Here is a 16,358-nt window from a genome sequence, read left to right as displayed (position 1 = left end):
ACTTCTCTGAACCTCTGGTAAAATAAACACAGTAAAATTGTGAGGATTAAGTGTGGAAGTACTTGGCGTGCTGCTGGGTATATAGTAGCATTACATTGAGCTCATAGTGTTAAAAATTAAGTGGCAAGTGGCAAGTCACCAACCAGAACAAGAAGGAATAAACAGCTGCTAATATATGTATGGCTCATCAGAGTTTTCAAAGGCCTTTCAAGTATATTCTATCATCTGAGTCACACAAAATCCTGGGGAGGTGGGTGTAATGGAAAATACCCTTTAGTTGGGTCTTCATCCCAGCAGGACATCTCCCCTGCTGTCAGAAGAGCGCAAAGCAAGACTGCAGACAGCTCAGTGGCTAGAGCCGAAGGTACCTAATGGAAGAGGCCGAATCCTGGGTAATCCTGGAACAGTGACCAAACCAATCACTTGGGTCCTACACCAAAAGGAGTAAAATGGTCCTGTCCCCAATGTATTCACAATATAATTTAGAGTCCTTTTCCTTGGCTTTGGAATTCATAATGTGATTTCTTCACTTGTGGATTTCCTTTCCTAATATGCTTTACTAATTCCAGAATTAAAAGTTTGCACTTCCTGAGCTTACCCTGGCCAGGTCCCAAGAGGAAGTGGCCAGCAGCCATTAAGAAGCCAGGAGGAGAACTGGGCTGGGATTACAAATCACCTGGTGTGCTAACAATCTGTACATCAATAATTATCAAGAGAAGGCTTCTAATGGTTCTTGTCGTTGTGATTCATCTTTCTTTCCTTTCTCACTGCTTTATTTTTTATCCCTTTTAAGACCAAAAAAATAGGCCTGGGTGCTTTTATGTCAGGCCCTGTTTATTTATATACTCTTCTCAAAAGGGGAGCTTTACTTTTGATTAACAACCCTTTTAAATTCCAGGTACCATCTTGTTTCTCAAATGCTGAGAATGAGCAAGATCAGGCCTGCAGTAGGGGGTCAAGTGAGCCAGGCACTTGGAGAGGGTTCCTAAACTTCTGCCTGTGCCCTAGCCCCTCCCTCCCCTTCCCCATTCCTACCCCCACATGCTTCCTCAGTTGCCCAAATGGGTAGACTGAACAGCTTTCCCGTTTCTCCTTTCATCCCTTCCTCTTTCTCCCCTGCCACAGGCTTGTCTTTTAACAGCCTCCCTACCTCTGTTCTCACCACCTCCCATCTAACCTCAACACTGATGCCAAAATGATTTTTTGGCAGTCTCTCAGCTGCTTTTATAACTTCACATAAAAGCAATAAAGATAAAAATAATAAAACTCATCTAATCATGTCACTCCTCTGCCTAATATTCTGTAGTTTGAGGTTAAAGTCCAATCTCAGTTTGACCCCTGCCCAGAGCCCTTCTCTGTCAGCTATCAGCACCTGTGGACTGCTTCAGTCTTATCTCCTGCCAGTCCTCAGCCGCACCCTGCTCTTGAGCCAGCTGAATTTCTTAGTAATGCTGGCTCTAGTTCCACACTTCCCTGCCTTCCTACATGCTGACTTGTGCCTGGAAACCCCTCCCTCCTCTCTCTGCACCAACTCCTGTTCATCCTTTGCAATTTGGTTCATGTCTTTTAAAGGAGGCCATGCTGATTCCCCAATTTGTTTTCAATTGCCCTTAGGTCTACAGCACCAAGAATGATTCTGTGTCAAAGTCTCAGGTCTCTGGGTACAAATTCCAGGTAGGCCACTTACTAATTCTGAGTCCTTAAGCAAGTTACTTAACCTCTAGGCCACACTTTATACATCCATAAATATGCACTAATAGACTAAGGGCTGAAAGAACTTATAGGGTTGCCATGAGGATTAAATATGGCAATGTCTATAAGACCCTTAAGCATAGCACCTGACAGAATAAATGCTCAGTAAGAATTATTGCCACCTCTGTCCTAGATCTTCCTACTGCCAAAGAAGAATTTTCAAAATGGTAAAATAACTCTCATATAGTTATAAAATGCACATGTTTATATAACTCATTAAGGAGGGAACCAGTAAGGTCTTACAACTGTTTCAACTGAGAATTGGATTTATGGAGATTTATTCTCTACTGGACAAAATGCTTTTGCATTGCCATGAACCAGGAACAATTTGCATCATACATCAGACGGAGCACCTGCACCACTGTCAGCCCTCCACAGGTTAGCTTCCATCTCTGCAGAGCTGAAATGTAGCCCAGCAGAAGACAGATGCAGACGTCCCTATAGAACCAGGTGGTCTGGAACCCTAGACAACACCCAGCATCCCATCAAGAGAACACCCAGGAATCCTTTGCCCGTTTGTAAAACCTCACAGTTTTTCCTACCACAATAGTTGCACTATTTTTTGCCTTTCTAAACACCCAAACCCCACCAGCTATGAGTTGCTTAAGATGAGAGGGAGCAACATGCAAACTCCTTGATCCTTTTTGATCTTAGGGGCTGGAGATGACATTTGAGCTGGGTAGAGGACAGGAAGGCTACATATCTCCTGGAGAACAGTGTCCACTGTGTGGGGCCATGGCAGAAATGACTGGCAAGCAGGTGTTAAACATAGACCATATGCCAGGCCCTGGGCTAGGCTAGAAAGACAGATGAATGAAGCCTGATCTCTGTTTTCAAGAAGCACTCCATTGCAGGCAATAAAAGGAGATCAAGGCTTACAACACAGTATGAGGAGGGCCCTAAAACCCGCAAGCCAAACTTTAGAAACTCAAGTAAATTGCTGGGCCCAGGTTTGATGAAGGACCAAAGACAGGAGATTGCTGGGAGCCTCTGGGCAGCCTCCGAGAAATCAATGAAAAAATATCTGTTCTACACTCGTCAGACCTGCTCTTGCTCTTCATCAGACTTTTCTGGCCAGATGGGTGGCAATGTAGAAGTAGGGTGAGTTCCCTCAAATCTCTGGGAATGGAAGTCCTCACTATGGGCAGGGGCAACCCGGAAGCATTTCCAAAGTCTTACTTCGGGAACTAGCGCACAAAGCCATTGCATAGAAAATAGTCCTTGCCAGCTGAAAGGCAGTATGTTGAAAGGGGGCTAATCAACAAGGAAACTCAGGACAATGTGTTCTCTCCTGGAATTTAAGGTCTGTGAGGCAGGGAGTATCTGAATTTGCTTATTATCTGATAGGACTCATTTGTTGAATATATAAAAAGAAAGAATGAATGAATGGGGACTCCAGAGGATTTGTCCAGGGAGAGGAAACTGGCTGACTGGCTGCCCTGCTCTGCCCTCAGAGGTAGTCAGCTAAAGACCGGCAGCATTGACATACTCGAAGCACCAACCAACTCCTTTGATTTACTTTTCTCCTCGCTTGGCCTCCTCTATATGTTTAGTTACCTGATAGGAGATGATAAACTCAGCACGTCAGCAGGAACATTCAATCTGAGTGCCTGCCATACTCTCCCTGTGAATTCTGGTATATACCGTCCATCAGGCTCCGGGCTCCATTCAACCCTGGGATACCGACAAGACCAAAGCACTGTAAGTTCACCAAGGCAGTGCCACCCATGTTGTTAGCCTCCTGACCCACGGGCCTGGTGGCACCTCCACCGTACCATCCACCTCTTTTGATGTTGCACCCATCACTGAAGTGTTTCTCCCAACACTGCTGATCTGTTAACCACGGGAGGTGGCTGGGCGGGCTTACAGGCATGGGCTGGGCTCACTGCCATGGCGGGTCCTGAGGAGGCAGCACAAGTGGGGCCAGTTCCTGGGGACCATCCCAGAGGTTGGGGCTGACTCAGATGGGATGTGTGGGGCAGGGAGGCTGCTGAGAGAGCCAAACTGTGTGGGCACCACGTTGATCACGTCGGGCACCTGGCACACCTCAAAGCATTTCCACTGAGGCAAGGGGGTGTGGTGGCCCCAGACTCAGACACCTGGGTTCAGAGCCTGGCTCTCCCACCCTCTGGCCATGGGTATTTTGAGCAGAAAGTGACTAATACAGGGGGTTGGGTGCTCATGGGATGGTTGGAGTGGCTGGATGGGGGAAGAGAGGAGAGGAGGCTGAGGCTTGAGAGGATCTGCTCCCCTGGCCTGAGCAGCAAAGGCAGGTGGGCGTCCGGAGCTTGCCTCGGGCACTCTGCGTTAGGGGACACGCTGACATGGCCATGATCTGGAGAGCAGGCAGGGCCTCCCCCACCAGGGGTGACCGCACCCTGGACACCAGTGCAGGAAAGGATGCGCGTCTGCACGAGCCTGCCTGTCAGAAGGGTGCGGCCAAGGCACAGGAAGGCGGCCTCTGGCTCCTTCCACCTTCAAGTCCCACATGAGGGTCTCAGCGCTGGCTCACGATAGGCACCCACCACTCTGGAAGGAGGCAGTTTGGGAAATGGAGCTTTATTTAGCTTTCTACCTGCAAAGGACAGGAAATAGGCGGGAACAGGTCCCTCAGCCCCATGAGGGTCCAGCACCTTTAAGCCTGGAGAGCGCTCACCACTCCAGGCACACAGCACTTGCTGGCTGGAGGCGGCTACATGGCTGCTGGGTGGCAGCTCAGGGCTAGGCCCCAGGAGATACACCCGCAAACAAGACAGGGCCTGACCCTGAAGATGCGATGGCCCTCCAGGGGCAGCAGAGACTGGAATCATCAAGGAAAGTGATCAGTGTAACCGTGTGTGCAAAAAGCCTGGGGTCACGGAGCTGAGAGCACAGGGGGCCCACCTGGGCCAGTCTGGGGGTGGGAAGCGGAATGGTAAAAGCCAGCTTTCCAGTAGTAGCAGAGTCTAATACAAAGCTTAAAGGGAAAACTACAAATTAACCAAATCCAAATTAAGCAGGAGGGAACAAAGGGCGTGTGTGTGTGAGAGAGACACAATGCTACTTCCATCTTAAGGGAGCATATGTATATCTACAAACCCCTGGAAGATGCGGGGGGGGTGCTTGGCATTTTCCACCAGTGGACAGTTCAGTCTGACCAGTGCACAGAGTGATGAGTGAGGGCAGTGGGTAAGAAACAAAATTGGAGAGGAAAGCAGGGAACTGGAGACCTCAAGGGGCTTCCACATCATTTTGAAGAATTTGAGTTTATCCTGTGGGCAATGGGGAGCCATAGCAGGCATTTAAGCAGGGAGAGAATCACCATTCTGGTTTCTGAAATATCACTTCAGTGCAGTTTGTGCTGCAGGCTGGAGAGGGCAGGACTGCGGGCAAAGATCTCAACGATGATATTGTAGCTGTCTGGACTGAAGATCATGGCTGCCGAGAGGAGGACTAGGGAAAAGACAAGGCAGGTTGTTGGGAGTTTAGGGAGGCGGAGCAACCGGGAGGGGGTGGGAGTGGGAGCAGAGAGAAACCTGGGGTGGCTGCCAGGTTTCAACACCAGCTACACCCAGAAGGGTGGGCCCCCACCAACTCCTGGCACTTGATCCTGGGGTGGTGCCCACCTACAGGCTCCCTGCCTCTGAACTGAACTGAGTTCACAGAAAGCCTCTTCCCTCCCGTGAACCTTATGGCCTACATGCAATTCAATGCCACCAACATTTATTAAGCAGCTATTATGTGCCAGGAAGCAGGGAGGCTTCTCCCTGTCTCACCTAAGGGGGTTTAAACTGGATGACTAAGAGACTCGGGAGTAGGGATGGGAGGTTGAATGTGGGCAGGGAGAAGCTGTGGATACATAGCCCACATTCAGGCCTTCCCTCCTCTCCTTGTGTAGGAGATGTCTTGACCCATGACCTCTCACCCCCTATGATAGAAGGGTACAAGGGGCATCAGCAGAGCCTTAGACAAAGCCCTTGGGCCCCAACCTCTACTGGAACAGGCAGCCACCCCTGGTCTCTTTCTCCTCAAAGAGTTCTGCGTTCCATCTGCCATGAGGCCCAGATGGAAGGAGAGATCCATCTGCACATTCACAGATAGGACTTGCTGTCTGCCATTCAATAGATTCACTCCTTGGAACCAAGGCATTTTCCCAGAGGCTGTTAACAGGAAGATATTAGCCCATTATTGCCTGGGTAATGTATTAACTCCTTACCAATGCAGTAGCACAGTAGTGCAGGCAAATTATAGGATTGCTTTTGTCTGAGCCCAGAAGGGAGGCCTGCTTTTTAGAAAGGTGAGAGGCCTGGAGCCACCCTCTGGGGGTCCGGGCACTGGAAAACCATGACAGGAACAGCGTTTACTATTGATGGAATGAACGAACACACTACGTTTCTAATTTCTCAATCTCCATAATTCTGTAAGGTGATTATTGTTCCCATTTTGCAGATGATGAAACTAAGTTTCAGTTAGGTTCTGAAATTTGCTCATTTAGGGTCACATGGCTAACTAGGTGGCTGAACTAGAATTTTAACCAACCCAAACCTGATGCCAATGCCTTTTTCTAAATGACTACATGGTAATTAAGCCTTGCTCCCTGGACCTCCTGTGCGCTGCTAGGTCCTGCTGCTCCCTAGAGTAGTCATATCCCAGAAGGAGATTATTCTCTCAAATCTTTCTCATGGTTGTTTGGCTTGGCCTGGGAATGGAAGCTCCTAGAAGAGACGAAGTGTACAGAACCAAGGAAGGGAAGGTCTGCTGGGAAGAAGCCTGAACCAGGACAGCAGGGATTGACAGATGGGAGCCCTGGGAGGCTCTGTCCTTATTCACCCCTCCCCCACAGGGGGGTCTCCTAGGCCCTGCAACATCCTGCTTTTGTCCCCAACCTGTTTCAGGACCCTAGGAACAGTCCTTCTCCTACTCTGACACTGAGAAACCTCAGGACTTCCTCATCCTGCTCTGGGACACTGTCCAGGGCCTCAGCCTACTAGCCTGGGGCTCCCACCCTGGGTTTAATTCCAGCAACCCTAATGCTCTCCAATCCCCGGCTGAGACGCCAGGCCAGGGTACAGCCTGCAGAGCTTATTCATGTGCGGTAGCTGCCCAGTGACCAAGGGGATGGGGTGGGGGGGCAGACAGGGGGAGACAGAGAAGCCTCTAAGGCCCCTGGTAGCTGTCTCCCAGGCAGGGGAGGAAAAAGTATTTTTCCTCTACACTTCTGAGTTCGTGACTGAGACCCCTGTAATAAAAGGCAGTTTAGCCAGAGAAAAACAAGTTTATTCACATGTATACCTCGTGTATATTTGGGACAAGAGAAAAACAAGTTAACCCTCGCAGGTGGCCTAAACCAGAAGCTTAAATACCATCTTCAGCTAAAGACAAAAGAACAAAAAGGTGAGAGGGGGGAGGTCTGTATGGGAGATTAGCAGGGAAAGCAGGGTAAACAAGGATAAAGCTTGTTAGGCAGATTTAAATCACTGCTCCCTCCATTGGTTAAGCTTCTCTGGAGACTTAAGAGTTATCTTCTCTTCCCAGTGCTGAGACGGAGACACGCTTAGAGATTTCCTCTAAATTTCCCGTTCAAAAGAGTAAGTTCCACGGTTTCTGGAGTTTCTCCGGTGTCTGTTCTTCGTCAAAATAATCAGCTCAAAATAATCCTTAGGACAAGAGGCATATTTTGGGGTGGCATATTCTGCTACCCTTACCACCCCCCCCTCACCCCCCCGCGCTCAGCCTCCCCCCCAACCACCCCTTCCAAACCCAGGCTCCCTGCCATGGCCCCAGGCAGCTTTCGAGAGAAAAAAATGTTCTGGTCAGAGTGAGAACCAGTGGCTTCTTAGGTCACAAGACCTCTGACGGACTGTGCCCCTGGACACATCTTGGTCACACCAGGTCCCGGAGCAGCAGGACTGGGTGGGCTTCGGTGCCTGGCAGTCGGGGGACATCATAGCCTTTGATGGGTGATTAGAAGGCTTGGGTAGTTGCAAGCCCACCGAGCTCTCAGTGTACATCCCGCTGGGCCGGGCTGAGGAGGGCGCCCTCCACCTCCAACCAGCCCGGGTGCTGAAAGCAAAGGCTGATCTCTCCCGCGGTCAGACCCGGGACTCCGGCTGGGAGGGAGCGCCGAGTCTACCACTTGGGCTAGTTCTTGCTTCAGGTTCCCCTCCTTGTTACAGCCCTCGGCAGGCAGGAGCCGCTCCCCCCCACCCCCACGCCCCCTCCCACTCGCCACTACATCCCCGGGGAAACCTCCACACCCACACCCCTACCTAAGGCACACACCCCAATAAACAAACATTCCCCTCCCCCACTAGGCAGCCGCGACACATGCGCACGAATTCCTCAGGCCTCAAGACAGGCTGTGCGTCCAGTTGCCAGGGGGACTTCACACTGACCTTCTTCGAGGGTGACCACACGAAGAACCCGGAGAGGGGGGCGGTCGGGGAGCAGACAGGACCTCCTCTCCCTACTCGCCCCCAACCCCCCAGAAGGCTCCCTCCCAGGCTTTCCTCCAGTCCAGAACCCCAGGCTGGATGTGGCAGCGCGGGGCGCCCTCGTGTGGGCAGACGCGGTTCTGCAGCTCCTCCGCGGCCTCCCGCTCCTGCGCCGCGCCCGCGCCCGCCCCCGCAAGCAGAGTCCTGTGCCCGGGGGCCTTGCTCACTGACCCCGTGGGCCTGCGCCCAAGCGACCGTCTGTCTGTCTCTTACCTTTTAATATTTACTCCCTCTATTTTCTAATTCGATATTCATGCATACGAAAAGACAATTTAACAAAACGGTAGTTATAAAACAATATAGTTAATACCCACGAGCCTGCCCCCTGACAAGAGAGCTGAATCATCACTTTATAAGTTACATCTTCCTTTGTGTTCCTCTTCACCGTCCCTAATTTCATGTTTTCTCTTGCTTTTTGTTTCACTTATGTTTATTGTGGTAAAATATATGTAAACTAAAATGTACAGTTCTGTAGTATTAAATGCATTCAGAATGCTGTACAACTACCAGCACCACCCATCTCCATAACTCTTTTTGTCTTGTCAAACTGAAACTCTATACCCATTAAATAATACCCACTCTCTGCTCCCTTAGCCTGGCAACCACCATTCTGTTTTCTGTCTCTATGACTTTCACTAATCTAAGTATCTTATGTAAATGGAAGTATGCAGTTTTTGTCTTTGTGACTGTCCATATATCACTTAGCATAAGGTGCTTAAAATTCATCCATGTTGGAGCACCTGGGTAGCTCAGTTGGTTAAGCGTTCGACTTTGGCTCAGGTCATGATCTCACCGTCCATGGGCCCGAGCCCCTTGTCCAGCTCTGTGCTGACAGCTCAGAGCCTGGAGCCTGCTTCAGATTCTGTGCCTCCCTCACTCTCTGCCCCTCCCCTGCTCTCTCTCCCTCTCTCAAAAATAAATACACAGTTTAAAAAAAAAAATTATCCACGTTGTAGAATGTATCAATTTCCTTCCTTTTTAAGGCTGAAAAATATTACATTGTGCATACATGGCATTATACATTTTACTTATCCATTCATCCATTCATGGATACTTGGGTTGCTTCCATGATTTAGTTATTGTGAATAATGCTTCTATAAATATATGTGTACAAATGTTTCTTTGAGACCATGCTTTCAATTCTTCTGGGTACATACTAAGAAGCAGAATTGCTGGGTCACACAGTAATTCTATTTTTAACTTTTTGAGGAATCACCATATTGTTTTCCATAGTGGTTGCACCATTTTGCATACCCACCAACAGTGCACAAGGGTTCTTTTTCTTTTTCTTTTTTCTTTCTTTCTTTTTTTAAGTAAGCTCTACGCACAACATGGGGCTTGAACTCACAACCAGGGTTCTAATTTTTCCACATCCTTACCAACGCTGGTTGTTTTTGTTTTTTATAACAATCATCCTAATGGGTGTGAGGTGGTATCTCATTGCAGTTTTGACTTACATTTCCCTCGTGATTAGCGATGCTGAGCATCTCTTCATGCGCTTATTGGCCATTTGTATATCTTCTTTAGAGAAACATCTATTCAAGCCCTTAGCTCATTTTTGAATCAGGTTATTTGTGGTGGAGTTTTAGAAGTTCTCTATATATTCTGAGTAACAGTCCTTTTTCAGTTATATAAGTTGTAAACATTTTCTCCCATTATATGGGTTACCTTTTTACTCTGTTGACAGTATCTTTTGATACACAAAATTTGAAAATTTTCACGAAGTCAAATTTGTCTTTTTTTCTTTTGTTACCTGTGCCTTTGGTGTCACATTCAAGAAACATTGCCAAATCCAATGTCATGAAGTTTTGTCCTATGTCTTTTTCTAAGAGTTTTATCTTTTTAATTCTTATGTTTAGGTCTTTGATCCGTTTTGAGTTAATTTTTGTATATGGTGTTAGGTAAAGTCCAACTACATTCTTTTGCATGTGGACATCCAATTTTCCTAGCACCATTCACTGAAAAGACTGTGCTTTCCCCCACTGAATGGTCTTGACAGCCTTGTTAAAAATTGTTATACTACATTTGCTAGTGTTTTTATCGGGGGTCTCTATTCTACTCCATTGGCCAATACGTCTGTCTTTATGCCAATACTACTGTTATGATTTTTGTAACTTTGTAGGTGGTTTTTTTTTTTTTTTCCCAATATTTATTTATTTTGGGGAGAGTGCAAGCAGGGGAGGGTCATAGAGGTGGGGACAGAGGATCTTTTTTTTATTCTCTATTTCATCTATCTCTGTTCTAATCCTTCCACTAGCTTTGGGTTTACTTTGTTCTCCTTTCTCTACTTCCTTAAGGTATAAAGTTAAGTCGCTGATGTAAGATTGTTCTTGTTTTTTAATTTTTTTTTTTTCAACGTTTTTTTATTTATTTTTGGGACAGAGAGAGACAGACCATGAACGGGGGAGGGGCAGAGAGAGAGGGAGACACAGAATCGGAAACAGGCTCCAGGCTCCGAGCCATCAGCCCAGAGCCTGACGCGGGGCTCGAACTCACGGACCGCGAGATCGTGACCTGGCTGAAGTCGGACGCTTAACCGACTGCGCCATCCAGGCGCCCCAATTGTTCTTGTTTTTTAATGTAGGCGTTTATAGCTATAAATTTCCCCCTTAGCACAGCTCTCACTGAATCCCACAAATTTTGTTATGTTGTATTTTCATTTTCATTAATCTCTAAATCTTTTCTCATTGCCCTTGTGATTTCTTCTTTGAGCCATTGGTTGTTTAAAAGTGTGTTCTTTAATTTCCACAGTTCTGTGAATTTTCTAGTTTTTCTTCTGTTATTGATTTCTAACTTAATCCCACTGTGGTTGGAGAAGATTGTTTCATAGATCTACCTTTTAAAATCTGTGGAGACTTGATTTATAACCTAACATATGGTCTGTTCTAGAAAATGTCCAGTGTCCACATGAGAAAGATGTGTGTCTTGTTGTTTGATAGAGTGTTCTCTACATGTCTGTTAGACCTAGTTGTTCTGTTGTGTTGTTCAAGTCCTCTACTTCCTTACTTATCTTCTCTCTGGGTACTGTATCCATTATTGAGAGTTGGGTACCGAAGTCTCCAACTATTATTGCAGAACCTTCTAGTTCTCCTTTCAATCCATCCATTTTCATTTCACATATTTTCCTGGCCTGTTATTAAATATGTGAAGGTTTATAATTGTTATATCTTCTTGCCATATTGAAACTTTTATAAATATATAATGGCATTCTTTGTCTCTTATGAACTTTTAAAATGTAAAGTCTATTTTGTATGATATTCTACGGCCACTCCTGATCTCTTTGGTTACTATTTTCATGGACTATCTTTCTTCATTCTTTCAATCTATTTGTGTCTTTGGCTGTAAGGTGAATCTCTTGGTAGCATATAGATATGTGTTTTTCTCCATTCTGCCGATCTAGGTCTTTGATTGGAGAATTTATTCTATTTACATTTAAAGTAATTACTGATAAGAAGGAACTTCCTGTGCTATTTGTTTTCCATATGCCTTATATCATTTTTTTTTGTCCCTCCTTTCCTGCACTACTGTCTTCTTTTGTGTTTTAGTTGATTTTTTTCTAGTGAATGTTTAAATTTCTTTCTCATATCCTTTTGTGTATATTCTATAGTTATTTTCTTTGTGGTTACCACAGGGATTACATTTAATGCCCTAAAGTTATAACACTCTAATTTGAATTATTACCAGTTTAACTTCAGTAACCTAAAAAATCTGCTTCTTTTTTTTTTTTATTTTTTTTAACATTTATTCATTTTTGAGAGATGGAGAGACACAAAGCATGAGTGGGGGATGGGCAGAGAGAGAATGAGACACAGAATCCGAAGCAGGCTCCAGGTTCTGAGCTGTCAACACAGAGCCTGATGAGGGGCTCGAACCACAGACTGCAAGATCATGACCCAAGCTGAAGTCAGCCACTTAGCCAACTGAGCCATCCAGGTGCCCCACCTTCTTTTTTTTTCTTTTTTTTTTAAGTTTATTTATTTATTTTGAGAGAGAGTGTGTGTGTGTGCACACAGGGTAGGGGCAGAGAGAGAGAATCCCAAACAGACTCTGCACTGTCAGCGCAGAGTCTGACATGGGGCTCAAACCTACAAACCATGAGATCATGACCTAAGCCGAAATTAAGAATTGGAGGCAGGCTCCATGCTGAGTGTGGAGCCTGCTTAAGATTCTCTACCTTTCTCCCTCTGCCCCTCTTCCCTTCCCATGCTCTCTCTCTCTCTCTCTCTCTCTCTCTCTCAAGTAATACATACATATATTACATATATAACATATATTTAAATATATATAATATATTTAATATTTATAATATATATATATATTTGTAATATATAAAGTAATCTGAAATATGCTTCAACGGAGGGTATTCATTTAAAATAAAGCATATTAGAGGGGAAATAGGTGAGAGGATGGGTGAAAAATGATGAGCACTGAGTAATGATGTCTAGAATTGTTGAATCACTAATTGTGTACCTGAAACTAATGTAACACTGTATGTTAATTAAGATTAAAAACTAATTAAAAAAAAAAGAATTGGATGCTTAACCAACTGAACCATGTACACGCCCCTTCTTTATAATAGCTACATTTCTACTCCTTTTAGTTGTTGATGTCCCCAAATTACATCTTTGTACATTGTGTGCCCCAAAACCTAAACTATATTTTTCAATGCATTAGTCTGTTAAATTATGTAGAAAACAATATTTGGAGTTACAAACCAGTTAAAACAATACCAACTTTTATACTAATAATTATTTTTTTTCTTTATATAGTCTCTTAAATCATAAAGAAACAAAAAGTGCAGTCATAACCATTGTTACAATAAAACTTGTTTTTGTAATTGTCCATATATTTACCTTTATTGAAATCTTTACTTCTCCATGTGGCTTCAAGTTACTGCTTAGTATCCTTTCATTTTACCTTACAGCATTTCTCGAGCATTCCTTGAAGGGCAAGTTTAGTGGTGATGAACTTCTTCAGCTTTTGTTTATTTGGGAATGTCTTAATTTCTCCCTCACTTTTGAAGGACAGCTTTGCCAGATATAGACTTCCTGGTTGACAGGTTTTTGGTTTTTTTTTTTTCTTTTAACTCTTTTTATATATTGGCCCACTGCCGTCTGGCCTCCAAAGTTTCTGATAGAAATCTGCTGTATTAAGGATCTCCTGTATGTGATAATTTGCTTCTCTCTTGCTGCTTTCAAGATTCCTTTTTTGTCTTTGTCTTTGAAAGTTTGATTAGAATATGTCTCAGTGTGGGTCTCTGAGTTCATCTTGCTTGGAGTTCACTGAACCTGTATTCATGTATTCATGTCCTTCATTAAATTTGGGAAGCTTCTGCCATTATTTCTTCAAATAGTCCCTCAGCCATTTTCTGTTCTCCTTTTGGAACTCCCACCATGCATATGTGGATCCACTTGATGTGTTCCACAGGTCTCTTAAGTTCTGTTCACTTTTCTTCAATATTTTTTCTTTCTGCCCCTCAGACTCCATAATTTCCATGATCCCATCTTCAAGTTCATAATTCTTTCTTCTTACTGCTAAAATCTGTCTTTGAATCTCTCTAGTGAATTTTTCATTTCAGTTATACTATTTTTTTTTTTTAAAGATTTTATTTTTAAGTAATCTCCATACCCAACGTGGGGCTCAAACTCACAACTCTGAGATCGAGAGTTGCACATTCCACTGACTGAGCCAGCCAGGCACCCCATTTCAGTTGTACTTGTAAGCTTCAGAGTTTCTTTTTGGTTTCTTTTTAGGGCCTCTAATTCTTTACTGATATTTCCATTTTGCTAAGACACCACTGTCTTGACTTTCTCCGCATCTCTATTTAGTTCTTTGAGACAGTTGTTTTAAAGTCATCGTCTAGCATATCTGCCATCAGATCTTTTTCAGGGACAGTTTCTGTCATTTTTTTTTTCCTTTGAGTGAGCCATACTTTCTTGTTTCTTTGTATGTCTTGTGATTTTTTGTTGAAAAATGGACATTTTAATATAATAATGTAGTAACTCTGGAAATCAGGTTCTTCCCTTTCCTTAGGGTTGTTATTTATTATTAGTAGTATTAGTATTTGGATTTTTTTAAAATTTCATTTATTTATTTTGAGAGAGAGAGTGAGAGAAAGGCGAGAGAGTATGAGCAGGGGAGGGGCAGAGAGAGAGGGAAAGAGAGGATCCCAAGTATGTTCTGCACTGACAGTGGGGCTTGAATTCATTAACTGTGAGATCATGACCTAAGCTAAAATAAAGAGTCAGATGTTTAACTGACTGAGCCACCCAGGCACCCCAGTATTTGGATTGTTGTAGGCTGTCTTGTGCCAAGGATTAACCTGAGGTATAAATTTAAGGGCTTCTCAGAGGCCTTTTCTGGACACACACAGTCACTTTCTAATTTTCCCCCATATATATGCAGCTGTTTCTGAATGTCCTACCTAGTCTTGAATGTCTGGCTCCCAAAAGGGGAAATGGAGAAAAATTAGGAGGAAAGGAGTTCTGGCATTTTAAATCCCCTGGAAGTTACCTTAGCCAGAGAGGTAGGGGCTTGCGACATGGGGTGGGGCTGCAACAGCGAGTGCCCATCTCTGTTTTCACCTCTGTGATTAGAAGTAGTAATCAGCAAGCAGAGCACAGGTCCCAGATATTTGGAGGACAGGGTTGCTGTCGTCCACCCTGGTTCCCATAATCTGTGTGCGAGCTGTTCCAGGAACACATGCACAGCTGCCTGCCATGTGGCTGGGGGTGGGGAGATGGATAGCTGTTACTATGATAATAGCTAAAGTTGGCCAACACGAACCACAACTTATAGCAAGCCTTCGGTAACCTTCAGCGTTTCAGCCAGGTTAACATCAGATGGACTCTACCAATGCAATGTAGTCCAAATGGGATTCCCAGTCATCTTCCTACCATTCCTACTCATCTTCTTCCTAGACTTATCTTCCCTTGGTTTTTTTTTTTTATAAAATTATTTCTTTCATCAAATAACTAAATATGCCTAAATTATATATTTATATAGATTTGGTTATTTTCGAGCTTTTTAAGAAATATGTTTGATACAGCCTTTGTTTTTATCCAATAATGCCATAAATATTTATGTTTGTCCTGTTTGAGACCTGACAAGATAATTGAAAAGATTTAATAACTCTGTGTTCAGAAATTTGGCCAATTGGAAGCTGATATTCAGAGCCTGATAGGAATTTTTTTAGATCTCCTCCCTTAAGCTAAATGTACCCAGAGGGAAAGCTCTTGTAAAAGGATTTATGGGTAGATCAAACTATGATGTCACTTAAATTACAACCCAATTCCTTGAGGAATTGAAAACAATTGTCCTTATGAAGCCAAATCTAGCCTTCTGGAGGGTGAGAGGCGGGGGGGGGGGGGGGGGGGGGGGGGGGGAGGGGGGGGGAGGGACCCATTGGGATTCCCCAGAGTTGGTAAGGTGAAAGTTTTCAGTGATAGAAGATACAGAAAGAAATCTTATCTTAATTTCCCTTATCTGACTTAACTTCTTGAAAACACCATTAGCTCCTCCTCCAAGGGAGTTTCCTGTGAGTTCAGCTGCCATGGAGACAGATTAACCATTTCCATTACCCCAACAGAAACTTCCAAATTTCCCACTGAAGCCCTAATAACTCCCCCCACCTTTTTTTAATGTTTATTTATTGAGACAGAGAGAGAGAGAGAGAGAGAGAGAGAGAGCATGCACATGTGCACATGAGTGCGGGAGGGGCAGAGAGGGAGAAAGAGAATCCCAAGCAAGCTCCAAACTGTCAGTGCAGAGTCAGTCATGGGATTCCATCTAATGAACCTTGAGATCATGACCTGAGCAGAAATCAAAAGTCAGATGCTTAACTGACTGAGCCACCCAGGTGCCTCGATAGATTCTTAAATTGGGTGCTTAGAAGAGGCATTTCTGAGGAGGTGACATTTAAACATCCAAAAGTCAAAGAAGTGCCCAGATGCATGTTTGGAGTAAGAGCATTTCAAGCAAAGTGAACACCTACAGCACAGGGACAAAAGAAGTAAGGGGGAATCTAATATCTTAAACTTACACAATGTTACGTTTCAAATATGTTTCAATTTAAAAAAAAAAAAAAAAAAAGAAAAGAAGAAGAAGAGGAATCTGGAAGAAGAGGGAGTTGAT

At 44.5% G+C, this 16,358-nt stretch overlaps 1 long non-coding RNA gene across 1 annotated transcript; it reads right to left on the bottom strand.

The window, feature by feature from the left end:
• Positions 1 to 6,992: 6,992 nt before the first annotated feature.
• On the bottom strand, positions 6,993 to 8,248 carry LOC122228421. Its single transcript, XR_006206578.1, has 2 exons — positions 8,127 to 8,248; positions 6,993 to 7,388 (listed from the first exon to the last, which is right to left on the bottom strand). It is a non-coding gene; the product is annotated as an uncharacterized LOC122228421 (long non-coding RNA).
• Positions 8,249 to 16,358: the final 8,110 nt, after the last annotated feature.

This window comes from Panthera leo, chromosome C1 (assembly GCF_018350215.1).
Source record: "Panthera leo isolate Ple1 chromosome C1, P.leo_Ple1_pat1.1, whole genome shotgun sequence".
Lineage (NCBI taxonomy): Eukaryota > Metazoa > Chordata > Mammalia > Carnivora > Felidae > Panthera > Panthera leo.
The sequence above is the reverse complement of the archived record's forward strand: the minus strand, read 5'-3'. Positions and strand labels throughout refer to the sequence as shown.